This window comes from Canis lupus, chromosome 5 (assembly GCF_048164855.1).
Source record: "Canis lupus baileyi chromosome 5, mCanLup2.hap1, whole genome shotgun sequence".
In the NCBI taxonomy this organism is placed as follows: domain Eukaryota; kingdom Metazoa; phylum Chordata; class Mammalia; order Carnivora; family Canidae; genus Canis; species Canis lupus.
Window position 1 is genome coordinate 21,278,375 of NC_132842.1, and position 17,758 is coordinate 21,296,132.

The 17,758-nt window shown below is 38.1% G+C and overlaps 1 long non-coding RNA gene across 1 annotated transcript; it reads left to right on the forward strand.

Moving 5' to 3' along the window:
• Window positions 1–12,817: 12,817 nt before the first annotated feature.
• LOC140633324 (uncharacterized) lies at window positions 12,818–14,817 on the forward strand. The gene is made up of 2 exons (XR_012030945.1): window positions 12,818–13,714; window positions 13,859–14,817. It is a non-coding gene; the product is annotated as an uncharacterized lncRNA (long non-coding RNA).
• The last annotated feature ends 2,941 nt before the right edge of the window (window positions 14,818–17,758 follow it).

The following is a 17,758-nucleotide window of genomic DNA, read 5'->3' on the forward strand; positions in this document are numbered from 1 at the left end:
AGTTTAGTGTTCATTCTTTAGTTTGCATGTAATAAAGCCTGTGCTTGTGATGGATCTCCCTGGGAACTGATTCTATAATTCTTATAGATATATTGCTGTATCTTTTGGGAGACTTAATGACAATTTTATTGATTATCTACAAACTACCCATATGTCATGATGAAGAGACCAATAAGCTTCAAAGCCAATGTCTTAAAGTTTTTCAAATGGTATAATCAGTGCAATTCCAACTATAATCATTTAAATCTAAGATATGTGCATCCTTCCTTTCTGTAAATGCTAAGTATTCTTAGAAGCACATATGTACACTGGTCAACATTTAAAATTTTTCATCTTAGAAGCAAACTGTTTCTTTTTTATTTTTTTATTTTTTTATTTTTTTATTGGTGTTCAATTTACTAACATACAGAATAACACGCAGTGCCCGTCACCCATTCACTCCCACCCCCCGCCCTCCTCCCCTTCTACCACCCCTAGTTCGTTTCCCAGAGTTAGCAGTCTTTACGTTCTGTCTCCCTTTCTGATATTTCCCACACATTTCTTCTCCCTTCCCTTATTTTCCCTTTCACTATTATTTATATTCCCCAAATGAATGAGAACATATAATGTTTGTCCTTCTCCGACTGACTTACTTCACTCAGCATAATACCCTCCAGTTCCATTCACGTTGAAGCAAATGGTGGGTATTTGTCATTTCTAATAGCTGAGTAATATTCCATTGTATACATAAACCACATCTTCTTTATCCATTCATCTTTCGTTGGACACCGAGGCTCCTTCCACAGTTTGGCTATCGTGGCCATTGCTGCTAGAAACATCGGGGTGCAGGTGTTCCGGCGTTTCATTGCATTTGTATCTTTGGAGTAAATCCCCAACAGTGCAATTGCTGGGTCGTAGGGCAGGTCTATTTTTAACTGTTTGAGGAACCTCCACACAGTTTTCCAGAGTGGCTGCACCAGTTCACATTCCCACCAACAGTGTAAGAGGGTTCCCTTTTCTCCGCATCCTCTCCAACATTTGTTGTTTCCTGCCTTGTTAATTTTCCCCATTCTCACTGGTGTGAGGTGGTATCTCATTGTAGTTTTGATTTGTATTTCCCTGATGGCAAGTGATGCAGAGCATTTTCTCATATGCATGTTGGCCATGTCTATGTCTTCCTCTGTGAGATTTCTGTTCATGTCTTTTGCCCATTTCATGATTGGATTGTTTGTTTCTTTGGTGTTGAGTTTAATAAGTTCTTTATAGATCTTGGAAACTAGCCCTTTATCTGATATGTCATTTGCAAATATCTTCTCCCATTCTGTAGGTTGTCTTTGAGTTTTGTTGACTGTATCCTTTGCTGTGCAAAAGCTTCTTATCTTGATGTAGTCCCAATAGTTCATTTTTGCTTTTGTTTCTTTTGCCTTCGTTGATGTATCTTGCAAGAAGTTACTATGGCCGAGTTCAAAAAGGGTGTTGCCTGTGTTCTTCTCTAGGATTTTGATGGAATCTTGTCTCACATTTAGATCTTTCATCCATTTTGAGTTTATCTTTGTGTATGGTGAAAGAGAGTGGTCTAGTTTCATTCTTCTGCATGTGGATGTCCAATTTTCCCAGCACCATTTATTGAAGAGACTGTCTTTCTTCCAATGGATAGTCTTTCCTCCTTTATCGAATATTAGTTGCCCATAAAGTTCAGGGTCCACTTCTGGATTCTCTATTCTGTTCCACTGATCTATGTGTCTGTTTTTGTGCCAGTACCACACTGTCTTGATGACCACAGCTTTGTAGTACAACCTGAAATCTGGCATTGTGATGCCCCCAGATATGGTTTTCTTTTTTAAAATTCCCCTGGCTATTCGGGGTCTTTTCTGATTCCACACAAATCTTAAAATAATTTGTTCTAACTCTCTGAAGAAAGTCCATGGTATTTTGATAGGGATTGCATTAAACGTGTATATTGCCCTGGGTAACATTGACATTTTCACAATATTAATTCTGCCAATCCATGAGCATGGAATATTTTTCCATCTCTTTGTGTCTTCCTCAATTTCTTTCAGAAGTGTTCTATAGTTTTGAGGGTATAGATCCTTTACATCTTTGGTGAGGTTTATTCCTAGGTATCTTATGCTTTTGGGTGCAATTGTAAATGGGATTGACTCCTTAATTTCTCTTTCTTCAGTCTCATTGTTAGTGTATAGAAATGCCACTGACTTCTGGGCATTGATTTTGTATCCTGCCACGCTACCGAATTGCTGTATGAGTTCTAGCAATCTTGGGGTGGAGACTTTTGGGTTTTCTATGTAGAGTATCATGTCATCGGCGAAGAGGGAGAGTTTGACTTCTTCTTTGCCAATTTGAATGCCTTTAATGTCTTTTTGTTGTCTGATTGCTGAGGCTAGGACTTCCAGTACTATGTTGAATAGCAGTGGTGAGAGTGGACATCCCTGTCTTGTTCCTGATCTTAGGGGAAAGGCTCCCAGTGCTTCCCCATTGAGAATGATATTTGCTGTGGGCTTTTCATAGATGGCTTTTAAGATGTCGAGGAATGTTCCCTCTATCCCTACACTCTGAAGAGTTTTGATCAGGAATGGATGCTGTATTTTGTCAAATGCTTTCTCTGCATCCAATGAGAGGATCATATGGTTCTTGGTTTTTCTCTTGCTGATATGATGAATCACATTGATTGTTTTACGGGTGTTGAACCAGCCTTGTGTCCCAGGGATAAATCCTACTTGGTCATGGTGAATAATTTTCTTAATGTACTGTTGGATCCTATTGGCCAGTATCTTGTTGAGAATTTTTGCATCCATGTTCATCAGGGATATTGGTCTGTAATTCTCCTTTTTGGCGGGGTCTTTGTCTGGCTTTGGAATTAAGGTGATGCTGGCTTCATAGAACGAATTTGGAAGTACTCCATCTCTTTCTATCTTTCCAAACAGCTTTAGGAGAATGGGTATGATTTCTTCTTTAAACGTTTGATAAAATTCTCCTGGGAAGCCATCTGGCCCTGGACTCTTGTGTCTTGGGAGGTTTTTGATGACTGCTTCAATTTCCTCCCTGGTTATTGGCCTGTTCAGGTTTTCTATTTCTTCCTGTTCCAGTTTTGGTAGTTTGTGGCTTTCCAGGAATGCGTCCATTTCTTCTAGATTGCCTAATTTATTGGCGTATAGCTGTTCATAATATGTTTTTAAAATCGTTTGTATTTCCTTGGTGTTGGTAGTGATCTCTCCTTTCTCATTCATGATTTTATTAATTTGAGTCTTCTCTCTCTTCTTTTTAATAAGGCTGGCTAATGGTTTATCTATCTTATTAATTCTTTCAAAGAACCAACTCCTGGTTCTGTTGATCTGTTCCACAGTTCTTCTGGTCTCGATTTCGTTGAGTTCTGCTCGAATCTTTATTAGCTCCCTTCTTCTCTTGGGTGTAGGATCTATTTGCTGTTTTTTCTCTAGCTCCTTTATGTGTAAGGTTAGCTTTTGTATTTGAGTTCTTTCCAGTTTTTGAATGGATGCTTGTATTGCGATGTATTTCCCCCTTAGGACTGCTTTTGCTGCATCCCAAAGATTTTGAACGGTTGTATCTTCATTCTCATTAGTTTCCATGAATCTTTTTAATTCTTCCTTAATTTCCTGGTTGACCCTTTTATCTTTTAGCAGGATGGGCCTTAACCTCCATGTGTTTGAGGTCCTTCCAAACTTCTTGTTGTGATTTAGTTCTAATTTCAAGGCATTATGGTCCGAGAATATGCAGGGGACAATCCCAATCTTTTGGTATCAGTTCAGACCCGATTTGTGACCCAATATGTGGTCTATTCTGGAGAAAGTTCCATGTGCGCTTGAGAAGAATGTGTATTCAGTTGAGTTTGGATGTAAAGTTCTGTAGATATCTGTGAAATCCATCTGGTCCAGTGTATCATTTAAAGCTCTCGTTTCTTTGGAGATGTTGTGCTTAGAAGACCTATCGAGTATAGAAAGAGCTAGATTGAAGTCACCAAGTATAAGTGTATTATTATCTAAGTATTTCTTCACTTTGGTTAATAATTGATTTATATATTTGGCAGCTCCCACATTCGGAGCATATATATTGAGGATTGTTAAGTCCTCTTGTTGAATAGATCCTTTAAGTATGATATAGTGTCCCTCTTCATCTCTCACTACAGTCTTTGGGGTAAATTTTAGTTTATCTGATATAAGGATGGCTACCCCTGCTTTCTTTTGAGGACCATTCGAATGGTAAATGGTTCTCCAACCTTTTATTTTCAAGCTGTAGGTGTCCTTCTGTCTAAAATGAGTCTCTTGTAGACAGCAAATAGATGGGTCCTGCTTTTTTATCCAGTCTGAAACCCTGCGCCTTTTGATGGGGTCATTAAGCCCGTTCACATTCAGAGTTACTATTGAGAGATATGAGTTTAGTGTCATCATGATATCTATTCAGTCTTTGTTTTTGTGGACTGTTCCACTGAACTTCTTCTTAAAGGGGAATTTTAAGAGGCCCCCTTAAAATTTCTTGCAGAGCTGGTTTGGAGGTCACATATTCTTTTAGTTGCTGCCTGTCTTGGAAGCTCTTTATCTCTCCTTCCATTTTGAATGAGAGCCTTGCTGGATAAAGTATTCTTGGTTGCATGTTCTTCTCATTGAGGACCCTGAATATATCCTGCCAGCCCTTTCTGGCCTGCCAGGTCTCTGTGGAGAGGTCTGCTGTTACCCTAATACTCCTCCCCATAAAAGTCAGGGATTTCTTGTCTCTTGCTGCTTTAAGGATCTTCTCCTTATCTTTGGAATTTGCAAGCTTCACAATTAAATGTCGAGGTGTTGAACGGTTTTTATTGATTTTAGGGGGGGATCTCTCTATTTCCTGGATCTGAATGCCTGTTTCCCTTCCCAGATTAGGAAAGTTTTCAGCTAGAATTTGTTCAAATACATATTCTGGCCCTCTGTCCCTTTCGGCGCCCTCGGGAACCCCAATTAAACGTAGGTTTTTCTTCCTCAGGCTGTCGTTTATTTCCCTTAATCTATCTTCATGGTCTTTTAATTGTTTGTCTCTTTTTTCCTCAGTTTCCCTCTTTGCTATCAACTTGTCTTCTAGGTCACTCACTCGTTCTTCCACCTCGTTAACCCTCGTCGTTAGGACTTCTAGTTTGGATTGCATCTCATTCAATTGATTTTTAATTTCTGCCTGATTAGCTCTAAATTCTGCAGTCATGAAGTCTCTTGAGTCCTTTATACTTTTTTCTAGAGCCACCAGTAGGTGTATAATAGTGCTTCTGAATTGGCTTTCTGACATTGAATTGTAATCCAGATTTTGTAACTCTGTGGGAGAGAGGACTATTTCTGATTCTTTCTTTTGAGGTTTTCCTTCTAGTCATTTTGCTCAGTGCAGAGTGGCCAAAAGCAAGTTGTATTGGGAAAAAGAGAAAAAGAGAGGAGAGAAAGAAGGAAAGAAAAGAGAAAGAGAAAAAAAAAGGGAAGAAAAAGAAAAAAAAAACGAAAAAAAAAAAAGAAGAAAAAGAGAAAGAAAAAGAAAGGAGAAAAAAAGGGGGTGGGGGAAGGAAACAAATCAAAAAGCAAAACAAAACAAAAACAAAAACAAAAACAAAAACAAAAACAAACAAAAAAAGAACCACCGGGGAGTATCTTCTGATTCTGTGTTCTTTAAGTCCCTTGGCTTCTCCTGGAAGTTGTCAGTCTAGCTGGTCTTCTGGGGGAGGGGCCTGTTGTGCTGATTTTCAGGTGTTAGCAGTTGGGGGAGCTGCTGTGCCCCCGCCTGGTGCAGGGCTCAGTGGGGGTTGTTTACCCCGTGAGGCCGCAGGAGGAACAGCCCCAGTGGCGGGGCAGCTCTGGAAACCTGGAGTCAGCTCCGGCAGGAACTCCGTCTGCAGGGCCTGGAGGCTCGGGGCGGGGCCGCTGATCTGCTCAGCTGGGGCAGGAGCGTCCTCACTGTCCTGGGCCCTCCCGGCCTCTGCCTGTCCCGGGGGAGGCGGGATCCTGGGCTGTGTCCCGGCGCCCTGTGCTCCGGAGCCTGCGCTGGTGGATTCGCGCTCCCGGGCCGCGCAACCCCCTCCGCGGAGCCGCTTCCGAGCCCCCCGAGCTGCTCCTGGAACCGCGCAGCCCCCTCCGCACGGAGCCTCTTCCTCTGCCCGAGCCCCTCCGAGCTGCTCCCGGGGCCGCGCAGCCCCCTCCGCGGAGCCGCCGCCCGAGCCCCTTCAGCTGCTCCGGGTCCCGCCGGGTCCCGCCGTGCGCGCTGCAGCCCTTAGGGAGCTCGGCGCACTCTCCTGGGCGCGCAGTTGCGGTTACTGTCCCCGGGAGCCCGAGGGCATCCCCGCCCTCCTGGGTCCTGCTCCACCTCCCTGCGAGCCCCTTTCCGCCCGGGAAGGTCGGTGCAGCTCCTGCGTCTCCGGGACGGGGCTCTCCTGTCCTGGGGACACTCGCCCCGGCCTCAGCCCGGCTCCTCGCGGGGCCCCTCCCCCTTGGAGGCCTTTGTTCCTTTACTTCTTTTTCCCCGTCTTCCTACCTTGATAGAAGCGCGAACTCTTCTCACTGTTGCATTCCAGCTGGTCTCTCTTTAAATCTCAGGCCGAATTCATAGATTTTCAGGATAATTTGAAGGTTTTCTAGGTAGTTTGGTGGAGACAGGTGATTTGGGGACCCTACTCTTCCGCCATCTTGCTCCTCCCCAAACTGTTTCTTTTTATTCCTATAAAACAAAACTCTGAAAGTAGTTTTTGTTGCTTTTATCATAATTGCACTAAACACCAAATTATGCAAAACTAGTGTGCCTCATCTAGTTAACTTAGTTGACTGAATCTTGTCAGAATCTTTTGGTCTTGGGCTCAATATATATTTAACTATATATAACTCAATATATAGTTCAAAGAGCTTTGCATTAAGAAAAATACTTTCATAAGAATTTCATTTCTAAGAATAATAATGGGAAATACCTTGCTCAATCTCCCACAGGTCAAAAACAGTGAAAATTACGGATAAAGTTTTTCATTTAGTTTTTCACTAAAACATGGGTAAGAAAGTAAGAAATTCCCAGGTCAAAAAAATTTGTGGATAGTTGGGGCCCTTCTCTGTAGCTACCTTTTGCCTTGTGGCCCTCTGCCTGAGATAAATTGGTGCTTCAGTTTTCCAGAATTCCAGTGGTACAGGACATAGAGAACAAAGCCCAAGGACTACCAAAAGCAGAAAGTCTAATAAGTCTTCCTCTTTGAAAGCTGAAATACCCCCCAAAAAGGGACCCATTGTAAGAGTTAACCAGAAATATCTCATCCTCTATAAGAATTCTTATAAGGATAAACTTACCTTAAACCATGTGCTAAGCAGAAGGTGGGAAGAGTGACCACTGATCACTTAGAATCAAAAGATGCTATTAGGAAAGTTCACAGCTGAAATCCACATGATTTTGGATGCCAATGATCTTTTTTTTAGCTCTTTTTTTTTAATTTCTTTTTATTGGAGTTCAATTTGCCAACATATAGCATAATACCCAGTGCTCATCCCATCAAGTGTCCCCCTCAATGCCCGTCACCCAGTCACCCCAACCCCCTGCCCACCTCTCTTCCTCATGTTCTTCCTGACTGTAGTTTTAATAAGAGTTTTTGGTACCTTCCACTTCTTAGTAAAGTTTTTGTATCTTTGAAAGTACCCATCGTTTAGGATGAAAATGATTCTCATTATCTAACACATGGGCTACGTGCACAGAATAACTTGGATAGCCTTCCTAGGAAGTGGAAATATAATTCCTGAATATCTACAACATCCCTGGCTCTATGGCACCCGATTGGTGCCTTATTGTCCCAAACTAAAGTTTAGGATGGCACGCTATTTGTGGTCTCTTTTAGAAGGACAGGGAGTACATCGAATGAAATGATGTGACAGTGGTTACTTCTACAATACTGCACATTTCCCCCAACTTGGGCCAAATGCTAGTGAACTGAGGAGAGGTAACATCTATTCCTTCATGCACTGTTTATAGATGAAAAGGGTCAGATTGGATGGCAGCGCCACGTGGCCCATCCACAGTTCGATGACAGCAGCTGATTCTGAGATCACTGGGCATCTGGTCCACTAGGTGGACCTCATAACCAACATGCAGGCATGATGTGCTGAGTTGAGACTCGAGGTCTGCAGGGGAAGGGACATTCTCATCTTCCATCTGGCTGATGAGTTTGGGCTGCTGTAGACATCACATCCATGCTTCCGAAGTACTTCATCTTCCCAAGGGGTTCAGTTCCTTGCACACGGGACCTGCTGGGTTGAGGAATCAGATGAGACTCATGAAGAACTGATTAGTTATTGACAGAGATGGCAGCCAACCTCCAAATGAGCTTCTAGAGGGGTTGGGAACCAGCTTATTGTGGAGTCCCTAGGTGACCGGTTGTTGCCAGGGCAACTGAGTATGATGTAATGCATTATGACAGCTTCAACTTCACTTGGTCAGAACCAATGGGAATCTGGGTTTGCCTCATTCCTCTGGCACCATGCAGCCTGCGAGAAGAGCTTCGGTGACAGATGGCTGTGAGCCTGTTTTCCTCCTCCTGTGTGGTGTCGTGATCTGTCTGATGTCAGCGGTATGGAGAGACCCCGTTTTTGGAGCTCGTCCCTCCTTATCCACACTGGTAGTTACTTTGGCACTTGCTGAGAAATTTCCACTCTGTGCTGAAGCAATGGATGTAACTCTTGCTGTACCAACGTTGGGAGAGTTCAACGTGGATGCTCACTTAGATCCATCCCTGCTCCTGGTCTTTGCAGCATTTATGCGGTGACACAGTGGAATATCAGTGCTTCTGTTCACAGTTCAACAATACTCTCAAAGCTCAAGCCAGCATCCATCCCTTTTCTGACACTGCTGGTCTTTCTCTGAGCATTCCCTGACATGGTTTTTGAATCAACATTGGTGAGGTGGGATCTGGAGACACGGCTAAGAAAGAATTCTTGAGACGTCTTTGGTGCAAAATGGTGGTTTTATCCAAGCTCAGGGATAAGACCTGTGGGCAGAAAGAGCGGTTTCCCCGCGGATGCCAATGATCTTAAGGGAAATGTAATTTAAAGTTGTCCTGGACAGTAATGGCCCCAGCCACCTAGCAAAACCAAATGCAAATTCTCTCTAAAGGAATTTATCTTTATTCCAGGAAATGCTATTGCTTATTCAGAAAGCACTAATACATTCATATGGGTTTTTCTTTTTTACAGTTGGTATTGATTCTGATTGAACCAGCATCTTTTTTTCTAAAATTTTTATTTAAATTCCACTTAACATACAGACATAGAGTGCAATATTTATTTGAGATGTACAATATAGTGATTTAAAATTTGCATAAAATACCCAAGTGAGATAGCATCTCTTTAAATTACTGGATATCCATGACATACCAGTTTTTAAGTATTTTTAATATCAACCCCATTGGAACTATCATCTGTTTTTATTTCATAGTGTTCATATCATAGAAGTTTTTAGTTTTAATTTTAATTCTGATCTCAGCATAAAAGAATTGCTAAAAAGAAAATTCCAAGGAAAATGAGCAGCTCATAGTAAGAATATTAATAACATCAACAACATCAAAACATCAACATAAAAGAAATGTCATAAAAGAAATGTCAGAAACTAGAGACAGTAAGAATGAATGTGCAAACACTACAGATACTGTAATTTCAAACCATATCATGAAAAAACAATGTTAAATATGTATAAATACAAAATAAAAGGAAAACTTGACTATATATACAGAGGGGGGAGAAACTATAAAGAATGACCAAGGAGAATTTGAAAAAGAACCAAAAATGAATGAAAAATCTATTCCTTGAAATTAAAAAGAAAATGGATAATTTAACAACAGAATAAACACAGCAGAAGAGAGAAATTAGAAAATTTGAAGGGCAGCCCCAGTGGCCCAGCGGTTTAGCGCCACCTTCAGCCCAGGGTGTGAACCTGGAGACCTGGGATGGAGTCCCATGTCGGGCTCCCTGCATGGAGCCTGCTTCTCCCTCTGCCTGTGTTCTGCCTCTCTCTCTCTCTGTGTCTGTCATGAATAAATAAATAAAATCTTAAAAAAAAAGAAGTTAGATTTGAAATCAACCAAAATCCAGCAGAGGTTTAAAGAGATGGAAAATATGAAGAGAGGTTAAGAGATATGAGTGTAAGAGGGGAAAAAAAGATTAACATATAAATTTGGTTCAATAGAAAGATTAATAAAATTCAAATGATGCTGGCAATATTTGTCAATAAAGGCAAAGATAAACAATAAAGGAAAAGGAAAACATTACTATGGGTTCTTCAGATATTTTAAAAGGAAATAATGTTATGAAAATTTTATGCCAAATATGTGAAAACAATTGAAACAGATTCATTCCTTGTTAATATATAACATATAAACAGGCTTAAGAAGGAATGAAATAAAGTGAGACTAGGGCCAAACATCTTCCATAAAGGGAAGTTCATAGTAAATGTCTTTAATTTGAAGTTCCACCAAGCATTCAAGAATGAATAATTTCAATTGTAAATAATCTAGTCCAGACTATAGAAAAAATGGTACTCCTTGGTTTATTCTGTGAAGCTAGAATAACCATAACTCCAAAATCTAACAATAAGGTAAAAAGAGCACCTAAAAATTTGCGTGGCATAAAAATATATGAAGATTCCTACAGATCATTCAACAAAATGTTAATAACCTAATATGGAAATAGACCATATTGTGATTGCCCCACAGAGGGCCAGATCCACCATTTCCCCTAGTCTGAAGTGGTTCAGATGTCAAGACTAATGATGCCATGTATACATTAAGGGGAATAAAGTGATTTATATCTTATGTTTTAAAGCTTTTTTTTTTCTAAAGACTTATTTATTCATGATATATATAAAGAGAGAGGCAGAGACACTGGCAGAGGGAGAGGTAGGCTCCATGCCAGGAGCCCAATGCAGGACTCCATCCTGGGACTCTAGGATCGCTCCCTGGGCCAAAGGCAGGTGTCAAACTGCTGAGCAACCCAGGGATCCCCTGTTTTAAAGCTTTTGAAGGAAGTGAAGTAGACACACAGTGCAGTCTGAAAATGGCTTGTGTTTTTATTGTCATTAGGAGATGGGTCTGGAGTGAGTATTCCCATATGCAAACTAGAATATTCAGGGTGTAAATTTCTCAAAGTGCATAAAGAGTGATTGCTTGGGCTTTCTTACCCAAATGTGAGAAAGGAGGGGAAAAGAGAGGGATGAGGCTTGAAAACTGTCCTCTCTCAGACATCGAAAATGGAGTCAGACTCGTTATTACATGGATAAAAAACAGGCACTTTACAAAGCGAACCCTGAATGGCCAACAATAAATGAAAATACCCTCAACCTGATTAGTTATGGCAGTGCAAATTAAACCATAAAGAATCAAGGACACATGACATCATCAAAGGTCATAATTATCTTCTAATAACTGAACCCAAAGCCACAAAGACCTGAAATTTACCCAATAAGGAATTCAAAATAGCTATTTTGAGGAAACAAAATGAACTACAAGGAAATATAGACAATTCAGTGAAATAAAACAATACACAAAACAAAATGAGAACTTTAACAAAGAGAACTCATTAAAAAGGAACCAAAGAAAAATTCTGGAGATGAAGAATTCAGTGAATAAAATGAAGGAAGCAAAACAGAGTACCAACAGTAGGATATATTAAACAAAAAACAGAGTCAGTGAGTTTTAGAGAATAGGAACTCTGAAATAAATCAGAGAAGAACAAAGAAAAAATAATGAAAATGAATGAAGAAAGCCTATGTGATCTGTGGGAAACCACCAAAAGAATTAAAATCAGAATCACTGGAGTCTCAGAAAGAGAAAACAGAAAGGGAGTGATGGTAATTAAAGAAATAATGGCTAAGAACTCCTCAAACCTATATACCATGCATATTTTCAGACCACAATACATTAAAACTTGAAATCAAGCACAAGAAAAAATTTGGAAAGACCTCAAATAAATGGAAGTTAAAGAACATCCTCCTAAAGAATATATGCATTAACCAGGAAATTAAGAAGGAAATACAAAAAATACATGGAAGCAAATTAAAATGAAAACACGACAGTCCAAAAGCTTTGGGATGCAGCAAAGGTAGTCCTAAGAGGGAAGTCTGTTACACTACAGGCCTAACTGAAGAATTGAGAAAAATTACAGCCTAACCTTACATCGAAAGGATCTAGAAAAATGGGCAGCTTGGGTGGCTCAGCAGTTTAGCACCGCCTTTGGCCCAGGGCCTGATCCTGGACACCCAGGATCAAGTCCCACATTGGGCTTCCGGCATGGAGCCTGCTTCTCCCTCTGCCTGTGTCTCTGCCTCTCTCTCTCTCTCATGAATAAATAAATAAAATATTTTAAAAAAGTAAAGTATCTAGAAAAGGAACAACAAATAAAGCCTAAAGCCTGCAGAAGAAGGGAAATAAAGATTAGAGCAGAAGTAAATGATAAGGAAGCAAACAAAAACAGGAGAATGTATTAACTAAACTAAAAGCTGGTTCTTTGAAAAAATTAATAAAATTGATAAACCTCTAGCCAGACTTATTAAAAGGAAAAGAGAAAGGACCAAAACAGATGAAATCACAAATGAAAGAGGAAAGATGACAAACACCACCATAGAAGTACATTATAAGAAGATACTGTGGAAAATTATATGCCAACAAATGGGCAACCTGAAAAAAAATGGACAAACTTCTAGAAACTTAGAAACTATCAAAACTGAAAAAGGAAGAAATAGAAAATGTGATGCCTGGGTGGCTCAGTGGCTGAACGTCTGCCTTCAGGTCAGGGTGTGATCTTGAGGTTCTAGGATTGAGTCTCACATCAGGCTTCCCATAGGGAGCCTGCTTCTCCCTCTGCCTGTGTCTCTGCCCCTCTCTCTCTCTCTCTCTCTCTCTCTCATGAATAAATAAATAAAATCTAAAAAAAAAAATTGAACAGACTCATCCAGCAAAGAAATTGAATTCGTAATCAGAAATCTCTCAACAAAAGTCCAGAGCCAGATGGCTTTCCAGGGGAATCCTACCAGACATTTAAGGAAGAGTTAATACCAGGGCACCTGGGGGGCTCAGTCAGTTAAGCACCAGCCTTCAGCTCAGGTCACAATCCCAGAGTCCCAGGATTATCCCATTATTTTAATTCAAAATGATCTTTTCCAAGACAAATTATGATAAAACTCTCAAAAATCAAAGAAAGAACCCTAAAAGCATCAGTAGAAAAAAAGATTGTAGATTTAAATAAAAACTTTAAAAAATAAAAGGTGCCTAGAGAACAGGAAAAAAAAATTAGAAGACTGTAACCTACAAAGGAACCCCCATTAGGCTGCCAGTGGATTTCTCAGCAGAAACCTTACAGGCCAGAAGAGAGTGGGACTTAGCCCTTTCATAACCATATATATTTAAAGTGCTGAAAGAAAATAATTTCAACAAAGAGGACTATGTTGGGCAAAGTTATTCCTTCAAAAGATTTTCCCAGACAAATGAAAGCTGAGGGAGTTTATGGCCAGTAGACCTGCCTTACAAGAAATGCTGAAAGGAATTTTACAAGCTAAAATGAAAATACACTAATTACTAACATGAACATATACAATATACCGGCCAAAGTTAGTGTATGCCAGATTCAGAAAAGTCTAATTTTATAGTATGGTGTGTTACTTACTTACATCATTTATAGTAATTAATAATAAAATGTAACCAGAGCTACTATAATTTCTCAACAAATACACAGTATAAAGAGAGGTAACTTGTGACATTAAAAGTAAGGCTTTTAAAAGTATAAAGAGAGGTAACAGTATAAGTATAAAGTATAAAGTATAAAGTATACTTTATATACTTATATATAAAGTATAAAGAGAGGTAACAGTATAAAAAGTATAAAGAGAGGTAACTTGTGACATTAAAAGTAAGGGTATAAAAAAAGAGTGGAAATTTTGTATATACAGTTAGGTTGTTACCATCATAAAATGGACTGTTAACATCTATGAAATATTTTATGTATGCTTCATGGTTACTTCAAAGCAAAAACCTATAGTAGATTCCCAAAAGATAGAGAAAGAGAATCAGAGCATGCAACTATGGAAAGTCACCATTCACAAAGGAAGACAGCAAGGGAAGAAAAAAAGGAACGATGGAAATACAAAACAATTAGGCAGCAATTAATTTTAAAAAAGATGATATTAGTATCCTTATATGTCAATAATCACTCCAAATTATTCTATGAATTGAATTTTACAGTTAAAAGTCACAGACTGGCTAGATAGATTAAAAAAAAACACACAAAAAAAAAACAAGACCCACATATATACTGCCTACAAAAGGCTTGCTTCAGCTTTAAGTATACACATATGTTCAAAGTGAAGGAACGGGAAAAGATATTCTATATAAGAAACCAAAAGAAAGTAGGAGTAACTAATAAGTCAGACAAAATTGACAGTAAGCTAAAATAGGAATAAGAGAAAAAGGTCATTATGTAATAATAAAGGAGTCAATTCATCAAAAGACAAAACAATTGATATACATGCTCAGCATTGGAGCACATAAATATATTAAGCAACAACTGACATATCTGAAGGGAAAAATAACAAAAAAACAGTAATAGTAGGGACTTTCACACCCTACTTTCTACAATGGGTAGATCATTCAGACAAACCTTAACAAGGAAACATTAGACAGTTTAGATCAAATATAAATATATAACATTCCATTCAACAGTAATAGAACAAACAATCTTCTGAAGAACATACAGAATATTCTCCAAGATAAATCATACAGTGAGCCACAAAAAAAAAAAAAAAAAAAATCTTGGTAAATTTAAGGTTGAAATCATACCAAGTATCTTTCTTGACCACAGTTAAGAAACTAGAAATCAACAAACATGTGAAACTAAACAACACTCCTGAACAACCAATGTGTCAAAGCAGAAATCTAAAGGAAACTAAAAAATATCTTGAAAACAATTGAAAATGTAAACATAACAGACCACAATCTATCAGATGCTATAAAAGCACTTCTGAGAGAGAATTTTATAGTAAATAAGTGCATATATTAAGGAAAAAGATCTCAAATAACCTAAGTTAATACCTCAGGAACTAGAAGAAGAGGCAAACTAGTCAAAATTAGCATAAGGAAAGAAATAACAAAGGTCGGAGTAGAAATAAATGAAATAGAGATGAGAAAGCAAATAGAAAAAGATCAACAAAACTAGGAGCTGTGTTTTGAAAAGATAAACAAAATTAACAAAACTTTAAGGAAAAAAGAAGGCAAATCAGAAATGAAAGAGGAGATACTACAACTGACACCACAGAAATACATAGGATCATAAGAAACTACTATGAACATTTATGTGCCAACAAATTGGGTAACCTTGGAGAAATGGATAAATTCCTAGAAACATACAACTTTCCAAGGCCGAATCAAGAATGTACAGAAAATCTAAACAATCCAATAAAGAATAAAGAAATGGATTCAATTTGGAGTAGAATGGTAGTTACCTGGAGCTGGGGGTGATGGTAGAGGAATTGGAAGATGTTGGTCACAGGGTACATACTTGTAGTGAATAAGTTCTGGGGATCTAATGTACAGCATAATTATAAGTCAACAGGACTGTATTGTAAACATCAAAATTGCTAGATTAGAACTTAAATGTTCTCATCAAAAAAAAAATAAGAAATGATTATACGTGTCATGACAGAGGTGTTAGCTAAAGCTGTGGTAGTAATCATATTGCAATATCTTAATGTATCAAATCAAAAAACTGTTCACCAAAGCTTCTATGATGTTATATGTCAGTTGTATCTAAAAATATCAGATAAGCAGATTTGATCTGTTTCTGGGTTCTCTATTCCATTGATCTATATGTGCATTATCCACCAGTTTTATTGCATGAGTTGTAGTTGACGTGTTTGGAGGAATTGATTCATTTCACAAAAATGTGTGTTGTGTTCCCTTGTTGCTCTTAATGTGGGTAGAGTCAGCAGTGATATCCCTCCTGATATTGGTATATTGGTATATTTCCTTCCTGATATTGGTAATTTGTGTCTTCTCACTTTTTGTTGTGTGTCTAGCTAGATATTCATCAGTGTTTTTTGACCTCTTCAAATAAATAACTTTTTAGTTCATGATTTTCTGTTGTTTTGATGTTCTTGTATGATCTGCTGTTACTTTTATTTTTTCCTTCCTTCTTGCTTTGGGCTTATTCTTCTTAGGGTAGTGATGACATTTTTAATAATTGATATGAAATTTCTCATCTTCTCCAATGTAAGCCATGTAGTGCTATATTATATTCCCTCATTACTGCTTTCTCTGTGTTCCACAAATTCTGATGTTACAATTTTATTTTATTTTTATTCAGTTCAATTTAATTTTTTTTTTACTTCCCCTGAGACTTTCTCTTTGGCCCATGAATATGTTGTTTAGTTCCCAAGTATTTGGAGATTTTTCTGTAATCTTCCTGTTATTGATTTCTAACTGATTTCATTGTGGTCATGTGATTTTAGTTGTTTAAATTTGTTGAATCATATTTTATGGACCAGGATATGGTCTATCGTGTTATGTGTTCACTTGGTAATTGAAACGATGTACATTCTATTGGACGTAGTGTCTAATAATGTCTATGAGATTCTGTTGATTGATCTTGTTGAGTTTTTCCATACACTTTCTATTTTTTGTCTATTAATTGCTGAGAGATGGCTGCTAGCATCTCCAACTATAATTGTGGACTTGTCTGTTTCCTCTTTCATTTTTATTAGTGTTTGCTTCGCGTATTTTCAGCTTTGTTGTTTGGTGCATACACATTTAGGATTGCTATGTCTTTTTAGGAGACTAACACTTTTATCATTTTGTAACGTTCATCTCTTTGGTAATTTTACATGTTTTGAAGTTAACTTCATCTGATACTAATCTAACTACTTTTCCTCTCCTTCCATTAATGTTTGCTTGATATCTTTTCCCATCTTTTAATATCATCCTATTTTTATCATTGTATTTGGTGAATTTCTTGTGGACAGCATATAGTTAGGTCATGTTTTTAAAGCCAACTACCAATCTCTGTCTCTTAATTGGTACTGGTTAGACCTTAGACATTTCATGCAATTATTGATAGATTATAGTTTAAGAGTTTCTTTTTTTTATTTTTTTTTTCATTTTCTTTTCCCTTGTGGACTACTTGCGTATTTTTTAGAATTCTATTTTGACTTATCTTCAGTGTTTTTGAATGTATCTCTTTGTAAAGCTTTTTAAGTGGTTGCTCTAGGTATCACATTATATATACACAACACTACCAGCTACTGGTATTAACGTTTACCAGTTTGAGTGTAGTGAAGGATATTATCACCTGCTTATAAATGTCTTGAATGTTTCCTTTATGTAGATGTAGAATCACAGAAGACAATATTATATTCTACTTTAATACTCAAACATACCATAGAAATCTCAAGAGAAGGTAAATGCATTTATCATATTTTACTCTTTCTGTTGTTCTTTCTTCTTATTAATGTTCCATGACCTTGCTTTTATCATTTATTTTTGTTCAGACAACTGCATTTGCCAATTACTTTCAGGTAGTTCTGCTGGCTACAAATTGTCTTATTTTACTTTCATGTGAGAATGTCTCAAGATCCCCTTCAGGATATTTTTACTAGATATAGGATTCCTTCCATTAAGCACTTTAAAAATGTGTCCCATTTTCTTCTGATCTTGATGGTTTCTCATGACAAATTCACTGGTTTTTAAATTATTTTTCCACTATAAGTATGGTGTCATTTCTCTCTTGCTACTTTCAAGATT